This window comes from Hylobates moloch, unplaced genomic scaffold (assembly GCF_009828535.3).
Source record: "Hylobates moloch isolate HMO894 unplaced genomic scaffold, HMol_V3 SCAFFOLD_18, whole genome shotgun sequence".
NCBI classification, from domain to species: Eukaryota; Metazoa; Chordata; class Mammalia; order Primates; family Hylobatidae; genus Hylobates; species Hylobates moloch.
This window is the reverse complement of record NW_026652293.1, coordinates 76,836,428-76,856,564: the sequence shown is the minus strand read 5'-3', so window position 1 is coordinate 76,856,564 and position 20,137 is coordinate 76,836,428. Positions and strand designations below refer to the sequence as shown.

At 44.7% G+C, this 20,137-nt stretch overlaps 1 protein-coding gene across 2 annotated transcripts in view; it reads right to left on the bottom strand.

Annotated features, from left to right (window-relative positions):
• SPMIP3 (sperm microtubule inner protein 3) overlaps positions 1-6,806 on the bottom strand; it is a 36,954-nt gene extending 30,148 nt beyond the window's left edge. The window contains exons 1-2 of one of the 2 annotated variants that reach the window (XM_058430495.1): positions 6,707-6,767; positions 451-525 (exon numbers count right to left, since the gene is read on the bottom strand). The gene's annotated coding sequence lies outside the window, so the exon portion shown is untranslated. Of the gene's footprint in view, positions 1-450; positions 526-6,706 lie in introns of both variants that reach the window. The other variant, XM_032136525.2, reaches the window with a different exon arrangement.
• Positions 6,807-20,137: the final 13,331 nt, after the last annotated feature.

Here is a 20,137-nt window from a genome sequence, read left to right as displayed (position 1 = left end):
CTTTGGCCTATTTTAAAATCAGATTTTCTTTTCCCTACTGAGCTGTTTAAGCTTGTTATATATTCTGGTTATTAATCCCTTTTCAGATGGGTGGGTTTGCAAATATTTTCTCCCATTGTGTGGGTTGCCTCTGGTTGCCATGCCATGCAAACGTTTTTAGAGGAACGCATTAGCAATGGTGTTTGAGTCCAAGTCTGTGCTCCTACAATAGTCAGAGGACCTTGCCTGGGAGTGGTTACCGACCTTCAGAGAATTTCCTCTACCTTAAGTAAGGGATACCAAATCACATTTTTTTTTTTTTTGCCATTAATCATAATCTCTTGGACACATAAGGAAGTGTAGTTGGCAATAAGATATATCAGTACATTTTATTTTAGTCAATCTTAAAAAATATAGCCACATACCAAATCCGAATGTGATAACTCAAGTATGAACATATGGTAAACTTACCATCATTTTCATGGTCACAGCCAGTACTGTACAACTGTTGTTCTCAGCACCAGGAACAACATAACTTTCATCTCCCTGAAAATATGTAATTTTTTAGTTGCCTTAATAGCAGATTCTCACTTAGATGTGCCCCAAGTAAAATCCTTCCAAAGCAAACAAAAGTGCTGTCTGTACCCTTGCCCTACCGTTCATTCAATTTCAATTATTCCTAGGAAATCTTTGAATATTTTTATTTACAACTGAAAACATTGTATGCCCAGGGTAAATAATGCCATAAAACAATATTAGAACCATCCATGAATTCTACACATAAACAACTATTTTCATGTTTTTGTATCACATATATGTGTGTGTATATATATATACACACACACATACACATACATACTTAATTTTTTTTTTTTTGAGACAGTCTCACTCTATCACTTAGGCTGGGATACAGTGGCACAATCTCAGCTCACTGCAACCTCTAGCTCCTGGGTTCAAGCAGTCCTCATGCCTCAGCCTCCTGACTAGCTGGTATTACAGACATGCGCCACCATGCCTAGCAAAATTCTGTATTTTTAGTAGAGACAGGATTACGCCATGTTGACCAAGCTAGTCTCGAACTCCTGACCTCAAGTAATCCACCCACGTCGGCCTCCCTAAGTGCTGGGATTACAGGTGTGAGCCATTATGCCCGGCCCATACATAAATATTTAAACCACAGCAGATATTCTATTTTGTAATTTTTAATTTTCTTTTCTTTTATTTTTCTTTTTGAGACAGAGTCTGGCTCTGTCACCCAGGCTGGAGTGCAATGGCATGATCTTGGCTCATTGCAACCTCCACCTCCCGGGTTCAAGTGATTCTCCTGCCTCAGCCACCCAAGTAGCTGGGATTGCAGGCGTGTACCACCACGCCCAACTAATTTTTTGTATTTTTGTTTTTAGTAGAGATGGGGTTTCACCACATTGGCTAGGCTGGTCTCAACCTCCTGGGCTCAAGTGATCCTCCCCCTTCAGCCTCCTGAGTAGCTTGGACTGCAGGTACATGACACCACCCTCGGCTAATTAAATAAAAAAAATTTTTTTTTTTTTTTGTAGAGTTGGGTCTCACTATGTTATCTAGGCTGGTCTTGAGCTCCTGGGCCCAAGCAATCCTCCCACCTTGGCTTCCCAAACTGCTGGGATTACAGGCCTGAGCCTCTGTGCCTGGCCCTATTTTATATTCTTTGTTTCTCATTGAACAATATATCATGAAACTTTTTCCACATTGCTAGTATTCTTTTTTTTCTGAGATGGAGTCTCACTCTGTCACCCAGGCTGGAGTGCAGTGGCACAATTTTGGCTCACTGCAACCTCTGCCTCCTGGGTTCAAGCGATTTTCCTGCCTCAGCCTCCTGAGTAACTGGGATTACAGGCGTGCACTACCACGCTTGGCTAATTTTTGTATTTTTAGTAGAAACGGGGTTTCACCATGTTTGTCAGGCTGGTCTCGAACTCCTGACCTCGTGATCCACCGGCCTTGGCACCCACAAAGTGCTGGGATTACAGGCGTGAGCCCCCTGCGCCTGGCCGAGTATTCTTAATTTTAATATTTCACATTCCTTTGTGTTGTTTAGTAAGGGCCATCCACCACTCTATTTAAAATAAGACTCCACTCCACCCCACTTCTGAACTCCTTTTCCCGTCTTTGCTTTGTTTTTCTCCAAAACACTTATCCCCATTTGCCATACTGTACGTTTACTTACGTATCTTGTTTATATTTGTTTTACCCTGTCCTCATTAGAAAGTAATCTCCATGGTGCAGTGGCTCGTGCTTCTCATCTCAGCACTTTGGGAGGCCAAAGTGGGTGGATCACTTGAGATCAGGAGTTTGAGATCAGCCTGGGTAACGTGGCAAAACCCCATCTTTACAAAAAATATAAGAATTATCTGGGCAGGTGGCATGTGTCTGTAGTCCCAGTTACTTGGGAGGCTGAGATGGGAGGATCGCTTGAGCCTGGGAGGTGGAGGTTCCAGTGAGTTGAAATGACGCCACTGCACTCCAGCCTGGGTTACAGAATGAGTCCCTGTCTCAAAAAAAAAAAAAAAAGGAAAAGAAAAGAAAAGAAGAAAGTGCAGGGTTATCTATTTTGTCTACTGCTACAGCTGTCAGGTCAAAGATAATAATTAGCACATGGTAGACATTTGACAAATATTTATTGAATAACTGAGTGAGTTATAGTTTATGAAACCCAATACCCTAATTTTGGGCATTTTGGTCAAGCTAAATATCTCTATGAATATATTTCATTCTATTGAATTTATTTCTTAAGGTACATTCCTAAGAATGAGTCAAGGCTTGTGCAGCTTCGTGGCTCCTAGGAGGATTCAGCCACCTCCATTAACTAATGTTGGCCCCCAGACCACTGAGGTTAGACTCTCAGTGCACAGAAATTAAAATTTAACAATACAACTTTTTATCACATTGGTGTTCAGAAGGTGAACCAAGATAAATGAATTAAAAATGCATGTTGCAACAAAATTCCTCAAAGTTAATGTTCAACATGCTGACTTCAGGAACAAATCTGTAAGATTTATTTTGTCAACTTTCTCAGTAGATTTTTGGCATTATATGATACGGGTTAAATCAAATTTCTATAATATACAATAATGGTAAAGAACTTAATAAAATTCACCCATTCATGGTAAAATTTCTCAGCAAACTATGGGGAACCTTCTCAATCTGATAGCAAACATCTACAGGAACCTACAGCTAGAATCATATATAATGGTTAAAGACTGAGTGCTCTCTTCCTAAAATTGGTAGCAAAGCATATTAAACATAGTGCTGCAAGTCCTAGCCAGTACAATAAGACAAGAAAAGGAAATAAAAGGTATACAGATGTCCTTAGCTGCAAATGACATAATTGTCCATGTAGAAAATCTCAAGAAATCTACAAATAAATTCCTAAAACCAACAGCTATGCTTAGTGAGATCATAGGATACAAGATTAACATGTAAAAAAATCATATTTCTAGATATAAATAAAAAACTGGAACAAAAATTTAAAGCACAACTACTTACAATTGCTTAAAAATGAAATATGTGAAAATCGAACAACACGTATACAGGATTTGTATGCTGAAAACTGCAAAATGTTGATGAAAGAAGCCAGAGAAGACCTCAGAGGTAGACTATGTTCATGGATTGGAAGAGAACATAACAAAGATCACAGTTCACTGCACATTGATCTGCTTTATCTTAACAAAATCCCAGCAGGCTTTTTGTAGATATAGACAAACTTTTTCTAAAATGTATTTAGGGCCGGGCGCGGTGGCTCACACCTGTAATCCCAGCACTTTGGGAGGCCGACGCTGGCAAATCACCAGTCAAGAGATCGAGATCATCCTGGCCAACATGGTGAAACTCTGTCTCTACTAAAAATACAAAAATTAGGTGGGTGTGGTGGCGCCTGCCTGTCGTCTCAGCTACTCGGGAGGCTGAGGCAGGAGAATTGCTTGAACCCGGGAGGCAGAGGTTGCAGTGAGCCGAGATCGCGTCACTACGCTCCAGCCTGGTGACAGAGTGAGACTCCATCTCAATAAATAAGTAAATAAATAAATTAATTAAAAGAATAAACTTTATTTGGATATGCAAGAGAACTAAAATAGCTGAAGCGATTTTGAAAAAGAGCAACTACCCTCTGGTAGAAAGGGGTGGGGAAGAACCTCAGCTAACACCCACCATCCACCAGACATTTCACACGGGCTATTTCGTCCAGTCCTTGAAAGAATCCTGCAAGTTGTCCATAATTACTCTTAGTTTACAGAAAGTGTTAAACCACATGTTTAAGTTCATACAGCCAGGTCTGTCTGACTCCAAGGCTCAAGCCCCTTCCACTGTAGCATCACTGATCGACTGATCCATTCAGCCTTTGCCTGACCCTGCCAGGCAACTACAGGAAATGCGTTTAGCAAAAGACACGTGATTTTGCCGTCATGTTGCTTACAGTCTGGTGGAAGAGATAAAGTCAGATATTAATCATAGAGCCACACAAGTGCATATAAAATTAAAGCACAGTCACTGCTAAAACAGAATCCTTTCATACCAGATTACCTTCCAGGCAGCTGGGTGGCTGCACCTCCCTCTCCTCTTTCAGAGGTCTAAAAAAACAGACGCTAAGAGCAGGTAAGTCACATTTGCTTCAGAAAACCTGGACGTTTTCCCTGATATGAAGCATCTGAAAAGCTTTCCTCAAGGTGAAGGACTTTCCGAAGACTTGGTTGAAAAACATTTAAAAAATTGGCATCTCTTTTTATGATAGGAGAGAATTTTAAAAAGTGTTGTTAAATCAGGCCAGCCATGGTGGCTCACGCTTGTAATCCCAGCACTTTGGAAGGCCAAGGCAGGCGGATCACTTGAGGTCAGGAGTTCGAGACCAGCCTGGACAACATGGTGAAAACTGTTTCTACTAAAAATACACACATACAAATTAGCCGGGTGTGGTGGTGCACGCCTGTAGTCCCAGCTCCTCTGGAGGCTGAGGCAGGAGAATCGTTTGAACCAGGAGGTGGAGGCTTCAGTGAGCCAAGATTACGCCACTGCACTCCAGCCTAGGCGACAGACCGAGACTCCAGCTCAAAAAAAAAAAAAAAAAAAAAATCAAAGTTTGGGTACTCCCAGTACAATGTCAAGTGAAACCAGTAAAAATTACTTAGCAAATTTAATCAACTTATGGGCCCCAATTAAATGATAACTAGCAAGTTATTAATTAATCTGTCCAGAGAAGGGGCAGAGGAAGGATATTAGAGTCAGGGTCCCAAGACTCTGATGTTATGTATCTAGTAAGATTTGGAAAATTCAGTGAGTCGATGGAAACTTGTAGAATAGTCAGAAAATGGCATTTGAACTGGTGAGTTAGTTGCATCCGTTGACTTTCTGGATGCATTTTATAATGCCCCATTTCCTTGTAAGTGTTGCATCTGTGCTCATGAAATTAGAGGAAGTTCAACCTCTGGGGAAAGCCGTGCCCTAGTGATGTGAGGGTGCAGAGAAGGCATGGGTGGAGAAGTGCTTTAGGATTGACATGACTCATCCTGGCTAGGAACATGGTGACTGTACTAGCTGCCTTTGAGCATGTGCGATGAGAGGCTATTTAGAAGAGGGCTCGCTGCAACTGAGTTGCTTTGACAGTCCCCTATTGCTTCTGTTTTCTCAGGCAGCCAGTTTTCCCAGTTCCGGAAGGTTGGTTCCCCTCTCCCCTGATTCTCACCAGTTCTGTAGTGAATTCTGCTGCCTGAATACTCTTTCTTTTCTCCTTCTCTAGCCTAAATTAAACCCATTATTCAGGGCTTCGTTCACGTCCTACATAAGTTCTCTATGAGGCCTCTCTTCTGAGTTTCAAATGGCCCATTTCCCTCCTCTGAATTCCCAGAGCCCCTGGTAAATTCTCCTATGCATTTTGGTTCTGAGTCCTTTCCCTTTTTGGTTTATTGGTTTCTGAATTAATTTATTCATTCTATTATTTAAGAAAAATGAGTGACAACTCTCTGCCAGGCTTTGGATAAGGTTCTAGAAATTTTTCAAACAACGGGACATCTGGGTTTTTTGTTGTTGTTGTTGTTTGTTTTCTTAAATAGAAACAGGACCTTGCTACGTTGCCCGGGCTGGTCTCAAACTCCTGGGCTCAAGTGATTCTCCCACGTCGGCCTCCCAAAGTGTTGGGATTGTAGGTGTGAGCCGCCATGCTTGGCCAAGACATCTGTTTTATACAGCACTTTTCTCTTCAGGTAAAATGTGAGCTCCTAGATGTTGGGGACCACTTTGTTTGGTGGCCACGATCTTCGCTGTCTTTGTCCTTCTCCTATCTCATTCTCTTGCAGAGTGTTCGCTCTCCACGGAGTGCTTGATGCATACTTCAGAATGAGTGAAAATGAGAGAATCAATCGATCAGCTAACTCAGTAACCTGTTAATCTAGTTAACAGTTTTTAAAACCTAGGTCTTCTTGTATCACAGAGAACCAATTATCTTATTTAATATAGGTGTACCCGTTTCTAAGAAAAAAAAAGACACGTTGAGTTAAAACTACGACAAGAACTCAAAGTTGAGAGGAATGAGTATTCACTTTCTAAAAGAAATTTTTGCTTTACCAAAAGGCTTGCCATGAAGTTTCTTTATGTTGTGAGTTCCTGTCTCTAAAATACTTGAAATGCAGTCAACCATTTAGTAATGCAGCCACTAAGTGAGGCGAGAGAGAGGTACAGGCAGTAACAACCACACTGCTATTACCTGCTTGGGCTGCCGTGAGCAGAGACCTCCTTGTTCTTAAAAGTACTCTGAGGACAGTGATGATTACAGCTGCCTCCTGCTGCTGGATCAACTGCAGAGTGGCAGGGCCTGATTCCTTTACATCATTCAAAGGGTATTGTGATGCACAATGGCTTGCAAGGCTTTGCCAGGCAATGCCTTTCAGGTCTTGGGCTTAGAAAAAGAGAGATCCTTTGGTCTCTAGCGAGAGACCAGCTGCACGTGAAAGAAAGGGCAAAAATTAGTGTGAAAAGGAAAATCATGTAGGCAAATAATCCAGGCTATCTAATCACTAGAGCTTTCTTTTCTGTAAAGATTGTCCCAAGGACAACGTAAGGTGAAAATCTGGGTGGTGCCACACTGAGGAGTCCTGCCCTCTGCAAGCTAGAATTGAGGAAGTGTGGCTTGGCACGAGGGGCAGATGAGGCCAGCTCCGCCTTGTCCAAGGCTAGATCAGGCTCCAACCTGCTCCTTTGCAGGTATCAAAGGAGAATTTTAATTATTTAAAAATATGGTTCAAACCAATCCGTGGAGTATCACAATAGCACCACTATATAGAAACACGCCATAACCCGAGAAGAAGAGTGGCAAAAATATTTATTCTGACCAACCTCTGTCAAAACCAAACCAAACCAAAACAAAACACTGGAATTTTTTTTTGTGGTGGAGTCTCTGTTGCCCAGGCTAGAGCACAGTACCACAATCTCGGCTCACTGCAAGCTCTGCCTCCCGGATTCAAGCGATTCCCCTGCCTCAGCCTCCTGAGTAGCTGGGACTACAGGTGCATGCCACCACGCCAGGCTAAGTTTCTGTATATTAGTAGAGACGGGGTTTCACCATGTTGGCCAGGATGGTCTCCATCTCCTGACCTCATGAACCTCCCGCCTCGGCCTCCCAAAGTGCTGGGATTACAGGCGTGAGCCGCCACACCCAGCCAACACTGGCATTATCTACAGTAGGTTGTCCTGGAAACAGGCACACTTCTCAATTAAATACAGTTTGCAAGTTAGAATGTAAAATATTTCCGTAAGATTCCAGAAGGCACCCAGGAGAGACCAGGGGCCAGGCTGGGTTTCTGCTGGGAGCTTAACCTACATGGAACAGGCATAAAATAATGTAATAACAGAGTCTTGGTGACACAGCATTTTGTTGAAAGCAGACACACTAGGGAAAACTTAAATAAATATATGAGGACAGAAGCAACAAACTGGAACCGCACTAAGAGAAATGATAAGTTGGTTCTGATTTGTTGAGGAAGCACCACACGTTGTTTTAGCTATTAGACACACACCATCTAGAATCTCCACCACCACCATGGAAGGAGATTCTCTATGGAAAATGAAGTATTTCTATTTGAAATGAAGGCTAAGAGAAGCTAAGGAACTTGCCTAACAGTCATAGAACCAGGCTGTAATGAATCTATGATTTGAATCCAGCTATTTGATGTCAAAGGCGATTTAAGAGTAATAACCGGTGTTCTTCATTGAGGAAAAAAAAAATGAACAAAAAATTCCCACGTTCTTTATGTGAGATATACCTGGCAGTATAACAGAAAGTACAAAGAAGAAAGTTTCACTTGGGTTCGTGTGAAGAGACAACCAAACAGGCTTTGTGTGAGCAATCAAGCTTTTTAATCACCTGGGTGCAGGCGGGCTGAGTCTGAAAAGAGAGTCAGCGAAGGGGAGATAGGGGTGGGGCCGTTTTATAAGATTTGGGTAGGTAAAGGAAAATTACAGTCAAAGGGGGGTTGTTCTCTGGCACGCAGGAGTGGGGGTCACAAGGTGCTCAGTGGGAGAGCTTTTTGAGCCAGGATGAGCCAGGAGAAGGAATTTCACAGGGTAATGTCAGAAGGCAAGGACCGGCCATTTTCACTTCTTTTGTAGTGGAATGTCATCAGTTAAGGCAGGAACAGGCCATTTGAATTTCACTTCTTTTGTGATTCTTCAGTTACTTCAGGCCATCTGGATGTATACGAGCAGGTCGCACCAGTAGGCTATCAGTAAAGTCCTCCTTACCGGTGGGAGGTGGAGTAGGGCTGGCCCCTGGCATTCTGTAGGGAAGCAAGTGTTAAAACTTTCACTTAGGCCAGGCACGGTGGCTCATGCCTGTAATCCCAGCACTTTGGGAGGCCGAGGCAGGCTGATCACCTAAGGTTGGGAGTTCGAGACCAGCCCGGCCAACATGGTAAAACCCCCGTCTCTGCTAAAAACACAAAATTAGCCAGGAGTGGTGGCGCATGCCTGTAATCCCAGCTACTCGGGAGGCTGAGGCAGGAGAATCGCTTGAATCCGGGAGGCGGAGGTTGCAGTGAGCCGAGATCGAGCCATTGCACTCCAGCCTGGGCAACAAGAGCAAAACTCCGTTTCCAAAAAAAAAAAAGTTTCACTTACGGCACAAAAGGACAGAGTAGGAGGAGGAGGAAGCAACTGGCAGGTGCAGTTTCTCAGGCATTTGAGAGGTTGGAGAAGTCATTATGAGAGTAACGCAACTGGCTGGTTCCTGATGAGTACAATCCATGCTTTGCAGTAAGACGGCAAACATCATCATTAATTTAGGCAAAGTGTGAAAGCAGGGCTCCCCCTTTGCAGCATACAGAGAGGCTCTCATTTCCTGCAGCAGGGGGGCAGGAAAAGATGAGAATTAGACTAAGGATTTAAATATAAGGGTAGGGGGGCCCCCGAGAAGAACCTGGCAAATCTGCTCTGCCAACATCATGGCTGAGTTTGGAAAGGATTGGTGACCTCGGATTTGGTTGAGGACAAAGAGGTCAATGCACATGATAGCTTGCAAACTCAGATTCATCTCTGTCCAGGGTTATTGTTCCTCCCTGGCTTGACGGCTTGAAGATAATGCAGGGGTCGTCTCACCACCGCTTCAGGATATACCATTTCGTCTGCTGGCAGCCAGACGATAATTAGATGGAGCAGCAACATGACCCTCAGGGGAAGTGCCTGACCCACTAAGAGAGGAAAGAAATGATGAGTCAAAGGAAAATAATCTGAATTTCAGTCAGAAGGAAAGATTGGACAAATTCAAACATTCTACAACATAACTGGCCTGGACTCTTTAAAAATGATAAAGTCAAAAAAGATACCAGAAGGCTGAGAAACTCTTCTAGATTAAAAGAGAACAAGAGATATGACAAAGAAAAGCAATCCGTCCTCTTGGCCTGGGTCCTGGCCCAGACTGGGAAGTGCCCTGCAGCAGAGCCCGATGCACTTTCTGGAGGCCCTCTTGAGGACCAAGTTTCTATTCCCCAGCTGAAAGCTTTGCCTTCTCCTAGATCACAGTTCCCTTGTGTGCCAAGAATTGGCATTACTCAAGATTACACACCCTTCCTGGGGTAGCCCATGTCCAAAGATTGGTTACATGGGGATACAAAAGTCCAGCCTTCTTGCTTGAGTTTGAGACATCTCTGGAGTTCCACTCTAGTTTCAGAGCCTTCCGTGGCATTGGCTGACGCATCTGACGTAAGTGACTCATAGTTCAGCTTCTCCCTCCGCCAAATCCTGTTTCCTTCACTCCCTTACACATGTTGCTACACAAGCACACCCCAATAGACCACTTCCCAATAGACTGCCCCATGAAAATTTCCATCTCAGAGTGTGGAGCCCAGGAAACCCTGTCTAAGAGACAAATCCAAGGCCAAAGGACCTCCCCCTTCAAAAGAACTGCAACCCTGGCGTTTTCCGTCTGTCTCCAGTCAAATGTTGCAAAGTTTACACTGGAGCATGTGCACCACGTGCTTTGGGGGTAGAGGGGGGAATGAAGAAGATGGTGGCTAAAGAGTGTTCCGTCAGTCATTCCATCCCATTATTCCATTAGACTCATGGTCACGTGCACCTGTAGTCCCAGCTACTCAGGAGGCCAAGTGGCAGGAGGATTGATTGAGGCCAGGAGTTTGAGACCAGACTAGGCAACATATGAGACCCTGTCTTAAAAACAATTTTTTGGCCAGACGTGGTGGCTCACGCCTGTTATCCCAGCACTTTGAGAGGCCAAGGTGGGTGGATCACGAGGTCGGAAGATCAAGACCATCCTGGCTAACAGGGTGAAACCCCGTCTCTACTAAAAATACAAAAAATTAGCCGGGCTTGGTGGTGGGCACCTGTAATCCCAGCTACTCGGGAGGCTGAGGCTGGAGAATGGCGTGAACCCAGGAGGCGGAGCTTGCAGTGAGCCAACATCACGCCACTCAACTCCAGCCTGGGCGACAGAGCGAGACTCCGTCTCAGAAAAAACAAAACAAAACAAAAAACATTTTTTTTTTGTTTACAAAAGCCACATTTTGCAGAACTATCTGACATAATATTCTCAATGACAATTTAAAAATGTCTCTTTATCAGACACACAATACACAGTGTTTCAGGAGAACCTGCCAGGTACTCATTCCTGCACTGGCCAGCTGGGAGTGAGGAAATTCTAGGAGATGTGGAGACGAACGTAGACCAAAAGTGCAGCTCTGCCCCTTGGCTATTAAACAGGGCAATAAAACCTACCACATGAGGCTCATTCACATCGGGATTACAAGCAGAATGTCTGTGACAGCACTTTGTTGGTTTGCAAATGTTAGTTATAATTATATAGGAGAGCCATAAGCCTCAAAAACTATGTAGACTGGGAGGTCTCACTGTGACTCATTGACATAAACTGTCCTTTGGGACAATTGCATATTGGATGTTCTCCTCAAATATTTTTTTCACTTTCCCCTGGATTTTTTATTGTAAATTGACCATTTATAATTGTATAATCAAATATTTTATTTAGAAAATTTCAAACTTACAGAAAAGTTGAAAGAATACAACAAGCGCCCATGTACCTTCAACCTAGTTTCACCAATTTTTAATATTTTCACCACATTATATAATTTTTTCCTGAAGCATTTGAAAGTAGACATCATGACAGTTAATTCTAAATAGTTCAGCATGCATTTCCTAAGAATAGGAACATTTTCTGTTAACCCCAGTGGGCTGTCTCATCTAAGAAAAGTAACACTAATTTTATAATACCATCACATACACAGTCCAAATTTGAATTTTTGTAAATGACCCACAAATGTTTTTCAAAATTTATCTTCTTTTCTTCTTTTATTTTCAGTGACCCATGATTGAATCACATTCTATTTGGTTGTTATGGCTCTGGCCTCTTCTAATCTATTTCCCCTCATTTTTTTGTTTGCTTTTCATGATAACAACTTGCTTTAAAGAGCGTGTGCCAGTTGTAGAATGTCTCACAGTCAATTTTTTTCTCATTTGCTCATAAGATTCTAAGGAAACACTGTTGGCATGAGTACCACATGTGGGAATTTGTGGCATACTGTATACCTTTAAAGACCTTATCAAGGACTTAAAAAAAGTTCTTTTGGTTTTAAGTTACAAAAATAATCACTATTAACTTGATAAAAAATTAATTTCTTGGGAGGCAGTTTATTGGAGTGGACTATAGAACTGAAGGAAGGATGGGACTCACCATGCCTCAGGGAGGCGGTACCAGGTCAGGTCTTGGGATCCCAGAAGCAGGGGTTCATGGTCCCTTGGGCACTGTCATTGATATGACGTGGCTTCCAGGACACCCTGTCTGTCGGGGTCAGGTCACATAGACACAGCCACTGGGGAAATAAGATCAGGCAGCCACCCCAGCTGCTTTCTATTTAAGAGATGAGGCCATTCACCATTATATGAGGCTTATACGAAAAGGCTTTTACTTGCATGCTTTATTTGATTTGCCCAACAGATCAGAGACAGGAAAGTCTCTGAAGGATCCCCCAAGCAATAGATTGTCTCCTAAGTCAGAAGATCATCTGTGCATCTCATTAGCCTGCCTTCCCCAGTCCTCACCCTCCGCCCCCAATTCATTAAATCACCGACATCCCAGTCAGCCAAGTCATACATTTGGGAATTGCCTAGGAATCCTTCTCCCTCAGCCCTCACTTCTGCACTTCCGGTAGCTCACTAAGTACTTTCGCTTCTGCTTCCTGATCGTCTCACCATGCTGCTCTCAACTCATGTGCTAGTTCAGTTCCTTATCACCTCTTGTTTGGACCTGTTTGAAAGACGGTGAGCTGAGCCTGTCGGTCCCCTCCCCACCGAGCAGCCCTCATTTCCTCCTGGCTAACACAACCACAATTTTGTTCAGGTTGCAGTAGGCCCAGCCCAAGAGAATGATTAGGGTTGATCTCAGCCAAGTTTGGAGATCCCATTCCCTTTTGTGTGTGTGTGTGCGTGTGTGTGTTTTGTTTGTTCACTTTTTGGTCTTGGGGTTTTTTGTTTTGTTTTGTTTTGTTTTTGAGACAAGGTCTCTCTATGTTGCCCAGGATGGTCTCAAACTCCAGTGCTCAAGTAATCTCCCCACTCCAGCCTCCTGTGGCTAGTACTCCAGGTGCAACCTCCTGAGTAGCTAGTACGACAGGTGCACACCGCCACATCCAGTTTCCAATCCTTTTAGTTCCATACTTATGGTTCTGTCCTTCCTCACAGCTCAGAGCACCTTTGTGACTTAGTTCTAACCAACATAACCAACAAGATGTAAGGAAACATCCATTGGGGGTTTGCTACAGAATGTTTTCCTCACTGAAAAGTGAACTATCTTTTTCCACCCTCCGCTTCCTTTCTCCATGCTAGAAAAGACAACGTCTGGAGCCCGGCAGCCGCTGTGCAGTCGAGGCAGCCATGCTGTCACGCGTGCTGCTTCCTGGCTGCAGACGCATGGCTCCTCTTGTCTGCTTGGCTGATTTCTATTCATTCTTCATCTAGGGAGTGTCCCCTACCCACCTGACCTTGTAATCCCGCTCCCACGCCACTGATCACTATGTACTGTCTACCTGTGTGCCAGCCAGTTGCACCTTAAGGTTGGCACGTATCTTCTCTTCTTTGTGAGAAGCAGCATAAGTTTGTTAAGAGCAAGAAGTCTGGCCACAGAGCCCTGGTTTCATTATTTTATTTTATTTTATTTTATTTTGAGACAGGGTCTCACTTGTCACTCAGGCTGGAGTGCAGTGGCATAACCATGGCTCACTGCAGCCTTAACCTCCTGGGCTCAAGCAATCCTCACACCTCAGCCTCCAGAGTGGCTGGGACTACAGGCATGAGACATCACACCTTACTAATTTTTAAATTTTTTGTAGAGATGGGGTCTCACTACGTTGCCCAGGCTGAGCCCTGATTTTAAATTCTCATGCTATGACTTTACTGGTTCCATTGGTCATTCCTTACTTTCAGAGCCTTAATTTTCTCATTTGAAAAATGGCAGTAAGATCATTATTATCTAGACTGTAGGATTGTTACGGGGAGTAAAGAATCAATGCACATTAGCTTAGCACAGTGCCTGGTCCATGATAACTTCTCATCGTGCGTTCATTGGCCTTGTTATTATTTCCGCTTCTGGCGCCTACACAAAATCAGTCACTTACTAGATAGCTGAGCTCTGATTCACCTTGGAGATCTTGACTCCAAGTCCAGCGCTCTTTTTACCGACCTGAAGTTTGTGGGGTTAAAGAGACACAGGCCTCCTTGCTAGCTCAGGTCCAAGTGGGCTGCTGGTGTTGAATGTGTGGTGACAGATGCACAGGTCCATGGCACCATTCATTTATACCCGGATGTCACTTGGTCATCTGACTGCTTAGGATCTAGGTAAGAGTGTTTCAATCCACGGTATCACTACATGAATACATCCGAAGCCTGCTAGGGAGGGAGCAGGGCTACGGTTATTTTTACTTTAAACTCTACTTTTTTTTTTTTTGGTAGAGGCAGGGTCACCCAGGCTGGAGGGCAGTGGTGTGATCAGGGCTCACTGCAACCTTGAACTCCTGGGCTCAAGCAATCCTCCCAACCTCAGCCTTCCGAGTAGCTAGGACAACAGGTGCGCACCACTGTGACTGGCTAATTTGTAAAAATTTTTTGTAGAGATGAGATTTCACCACATTGCCCAGACAGGTCTTGAACTGCTGGCCTGTAGCGATCCTCCCAAAGTGATGTGATTACAGGCGTGAGCCACCATGTTTTTTTTAAACCAATTTATGGGTGTGATAGAGACTGCTATTTGTCCCTCGTATCTATTCTGTCCTTATAGAACCCTCACTTTTTAGCTGCGCTCAGGGGTGACTCAACTAAAGACTATATTCCTCAGCCTCCCTTTCATTTGTTCAAGAAAAAAATATAGAAAGACTAAGAGAGTACAGACGGTGCAATGAGTGGGAAAGTTATATCGTTGAGCGAGAAACTCAATCTAGCACAGATTCCAGGTTCTGGGGGATTTGGTTCAAGGGAGGCCAAATGCAGTCAGTTTTTAAAGCCAAGAGACTGAGAACTATGTATGTCTCATGTCAGAAACTCACAGTGTCTCAATGTTGTGTTGGCTGGCGACATCTAGGTTTGCTGGTTAGGTAAGCACTGCGCTGGCTGGAACCGTGCAGTATATGTGGGGTACCTACTTTGGGACGGTGGCATCCAGCAGCCTCTGCGTGAGTGAAGATTATAGTGTTCAGTGAAACACGCATTAGTGGCAGCAGGCTGGGTGGCCAGGTCCTTGTATGTCAAATTTAAGTGTGGCTATGTGTCTAATTTTGGCCAAGGAAATGCAATGGGGAGTGTTCTGTGCTATTTTTAAAAGGCGTGGTCTTCTCCTTCCTGTTTGGTGGAGATGCAGACAGGATGCGGGGGTTCAAGCAGTCCTGGGTCCCTGTGATGGAAGCCGGGAATGTAGGATGGTGGAATAATACATTTGAAGAAGGCTGGCTCCCTGATGCTTGTGGAGCCACCAGACCAACTCCTGACTGCTTTTCTCGGGATTTGGTTTAGATGAAAGAGCAGTGAGCTTCTATCTTGTTGAAGCCCATCCCCTCCCCCCACCTTTTTTTTTTTTGACCAAGTCTTGCTGTGTGGCCCAGTCTGGAGTACAGCGGCAGGATCTCAGCACCTCCACCTCCCATGTTCAAGAGATTCTCTTGCCTTAGCCTCCTGAGTAGCTGGAATTACAGGCACGCGCCACCACTCCCAGCTAATTTTTGTATTTTTAGTAGAGATGGGGTTTCGCCATGTGAGCCAGGCTGGTCTGGAATTCCTGACCTCAGGTGATCCGCCCGCCTCGGCCTCCCAAAGTACTAGGATTACAGGCGTGAGCCACCGCACCCAGCTTTGAAGCCCATCTCTGCAGTGCCAGGACAAGATCTACCTGCCTGTAAAGGAATTTTGTTTTTAAAGAGGAATTTTCTACCCAGTCACCTCCCTTCATTCATTCACTTGTTGAAAAAATGTTAGATATTGTATACCAATATTTCCTTTACCTTTTTTATACTTAGGAAAGACGAGAGTTAGAGTAAAAAACAAACAAAAACAACAACAAAAAAGAACAGGGGTACTGAGAAAGAGCCAGATGCCATTGTCACTAAAATCCTAGTTCCTGAGCCTTGTGTGGCCTCTGGGAAGCAAAGATTGATGAACACATGGTTGTCACAACACAATCAGAGCTTACAGTCATGTTTCAGTGCTAATCATAACCACGGCAGAAGATGAGCTATGTACTGTTTTACTATGGAAACTTGTTTTATTTCTCTTGCCCCTCTTTTTTTTTTTTTTTTTCAGCACCACATAGGATGGCAGGCAAGTACAATGATTTCTCCTGGCCTCCTAGGAGGCTGTGAAAATTAGGTGCAGTTTTTCTTACGATGACCATTTGGACTCTGGCTCCTTGATCTGGTGTCATCAATAAGTAGCAAGATCCTGGAGAGAAATACCTGAAGTGGGAAGCTGGAACGTAGACCACAGTCAAAATTAAGTTTATGGAAAATAAAGAAATGTAAAAAAAAGTTATTTATGTAAGTTTTGGAACAAGAGTCATACTTGCTACATAACTTCCATTTGTGAAGCTCTTACTGTAAGCCTGACATGTTGCTAAAGTCTCCTCCTCATAAGGTTCTTTTTCTTTTTCTTTCTTTTCTTTTTTTTTTTTTTTTTTTAGACAGATTCTCACTTTGTCCCTCAGGCTGGCGTGCAGTGGTGCAATCATGACTCACTGCAGCCTTGACCTCCTGGGCTCAAGCAATCCTCCCACCTCAGCTTCCCAATTGGCTGGGATTGCAGAGGCATGCCACCATGACTAGCTAATTTTTGTGTTTTTTTGTAGAGACAAGGTCTCCCTATGTTGCCGAGGCTGGTCTTGATCTCCTGGGCTCAAACAATCCTTTCACCTGGGCCTCCCAAATTGCTGGGATTACAGGTGTGAGTCACCATGCCCAACAGATTATTATTATTATTATTTTTGAGACAGAGTCTCGCTCTGTCGCCCAGGCTGGAGTGCAATGGCACGATCTCGGCTCACTGCAAGCTCCGCGTCCCGGGTTCACGCCATTCTCCTGCCTCAGCCTCCAGAGTAGCTGGGACTACAGGCGCCTGCCACTACGCCTGGCTAATTTTTGTATTTTTAGTAGAGACAGGGTTTCACTGTGTTAGCCAGGATGGTCTCGATCTCCTGACCTCGTGATCAGCCCGCCTCGGCCTTACAAAGTGCTGGGATTACAGGCATGAGCCATCGCACCCGGCCCAACAGATTATTTTTTAAAATTCTCATAGTGTTATGTGGTGGGTACTGCAAAATCCAATTTGCAAAAGGAAGCAACTGAGGCCTGGAAACACTGAGTGTCTGACCCATAGTTACACAGGCAGTAAAGGCAAAGGTAGGCTCTGAACCCAGGTCTGGGTGACCCAAAATCGCTGCCTCTGTGGAGTGTGCTTGAGGCTGTGGGTCAGAAGACCTGAGCTGGGATCCTGGCTTTGCATACTGTAGCTCCCCGACTTTGGGTACGTTTAACCTCTCTGGGCTTCTGTATCCTCAGTTGACAGCGTCACATCCTCCTGTGCCCGTCAGCAGCAGGAGATCATCGCCCCACAATGCGGGCATTCTGCTTCTGTTTTTTCCTGTCTCCTAGGTTCATGTGATGACTGATTCATCTGGGAGAAAACTCTGGGAGGATCTTATTGGGTGACAGAATGGGCAACGGTGGGGAGGCTCTTGCAGAGAGAGAGAGGAGACTTGAGGTGAATCACAAACACTGCCCGCCTCTCACCTGCAGTTCCTGCCCCATCCTGTCTCCGTTGGACCACAGCCCTTTGTCCCCAGACTGGGTGACTCAGCACTTGCAGGAGAGAACCGACTGAGGCTGAAGTTGCCAGAGGAAACCAAACAATTCTTATTTACCAAACTGTCAAAATCCTATCATTGCAATTAAGGAGATAGGCAATTAACTGTGTCTTAATTACAGCAGCTGCCACTTCTTCTGAATGCTGTAATTTACAGAGAGAATGGGAGGAGACTTTACATTAATGTGTGTCTTTAAACAACAGAAAACATTGATGGAGCCTGAAGAAAATTGTCAGCCTGGTGGCTGGGCCTCTCCTGGGAAGAGGCATTGTTACAAAATGTGCTTACGAATGCCGTGATTTTCCCTCGCCTTTGTTGCCTAATGGCTGCATTCATAACAAGTGCCAGAATGACATTGTTATATCCTATATTATACACAATACAATTTACTGATTCCAATAGCAATATCATCTGTGAAAACCTCTGCAAGTGTCGTCTCAATCTTGTTGGTTTCAAAAAAAAACAAAACAAAACAAAACAAAAAAACAAAAACCACAAGCTCAGTTTTAAAACAAAGAGTTTTTGTTTGTTTGTTTTTGTTTTTTTTGAGATAAGAGTCTCACTCTGTTGAACAGGCTGGAATGCAGTGGTGCGATCTCAGTTCACAGCAACCTCCACCTCCCGGGTTCAAGTGATTCTCCTGCCTCAGCCTCCCGAGTAGCTGGAATTACAGGCATGTGACACCACACCTGGCTAATTTTTTTATTTTTCGTAGAGACGGGGGTTTCGCCATGTTGGCCACGCTGGTCTCGAACCCTTGACCTTAGGTGATCTGCCTGCCTGGGCCTCCCAAAGTGCTGGGATTATAGACGTGAGCCACCACGCACGGCCCTAAAACAAAGAGTTTTAAACATTAAGTCCAGACTGGTGGTCAGAGAGAGAAGGTTTTACTTTTTTATTTATTTATTTATTTTGAGATGATGTCTCACTATGTTGCTGGAAAAAAAGCTTTTAAATTGAGGATTTTAAAGGGTATTCAGATTTCCGTCTGCACAACCACTCTACGGGGTAGGTTTTATACAAATGAGGAAACAGACATGCAGAGAAACTAAGAAACTTGTTCAGGGTCACAGAGCAAGCTACTAAGTGGCTTAACTTGGTTTCAGGCCGAGTTCGCTTTCTTCCTCAAGGCCGGCTGGCCACGTGGGATGCAAGGTTGACCACAGTGAGGGACCCCACACAGGGGAGAAGACAGGGCTGTGGCAAATCCGGGAGGAGCAGCCCTTAGTGAGGCGGCCGGCAGGTGAGAGCCCAGACTGGGCTGCAGTTTGGCGCTGCGCTTCAGTCCTGGGGAGGCCCCGAGTGGAGCGGTAGTAACATGACGCTCTCAGGTGAGACTGACCAGGCCTCCAACGCCTGCTCCTCCACTCCCCAGCCAGATGACCTTGGGAAATGTCCTTATCATCTCTGAGCTTCAATAGCGTCGATGTTCTTCATTTGTACTGGGGACCAGTTCAGCCTTGCACAACCGCCATGAGGATATAAAAGGAGATACGGCCCAGGGTCTGGAATTGTGGCTGGGACGCTGAAGTCACCTGGTAAATGTTTGTACATCCTTCTTCTTCCTCAAAGGAGGCCGGGCAGGGCCTCCAATCTAGGAGGCATGGGGGGTGCTGGGCAGTTACCAGAAGAAGGACAAATCCAGGGGCTGACAATAAGAACCAGCGCATGCCCTGAGAGAGGGAGGCTCAGTCTGAGGGATAAGCTGGATGCCTGGTTATCAGCATCAGGGACCGGACCAGTGCTGGACAACAGATACCACGGGCTGCAAGTTGAGTCCCAGAGAGTTGGGGTCAAGGCTGTCACATCCTCCTGCTTCGGATCAGAATGAATCCTAGGACCTGTGCAGGAGTCTAAGTGGCTGAGCTGTGAGGCTGGGTGGGCTCCAACACCCAGGGTGTCAGCTGGGTGGCCCTGGGCCCAGGCTTCCTCTTGGCAGGGCCTCTCTCCTCAGTGCACGGACGTGCTGTTCTGGCAGCCTGCAGAGAAATGACAACTGCTTTGACCAGAGGGCTAAGTGAGGGTGCCATGCCTGCAAGACACGTCACCTTAGACCGGTTCCTCTGGGACCATCTCCTCTCCTGTTTGATTGAACTTTGACCTGTCTTCTGGAGAGAGAGAGAGAGTTTTCAACGCAATTCATTAATTTAGAGATACAATTATATCAAAGTGGCTGGGCACAGTGGCTCATGCCTTAATCCTAGTGCTTTGGGAGACTGAGGCGGCAGGACTGATTTCAGCTGGGAGTTCGAGAGCGGCCTGGGCAACAAAAATAAAAAA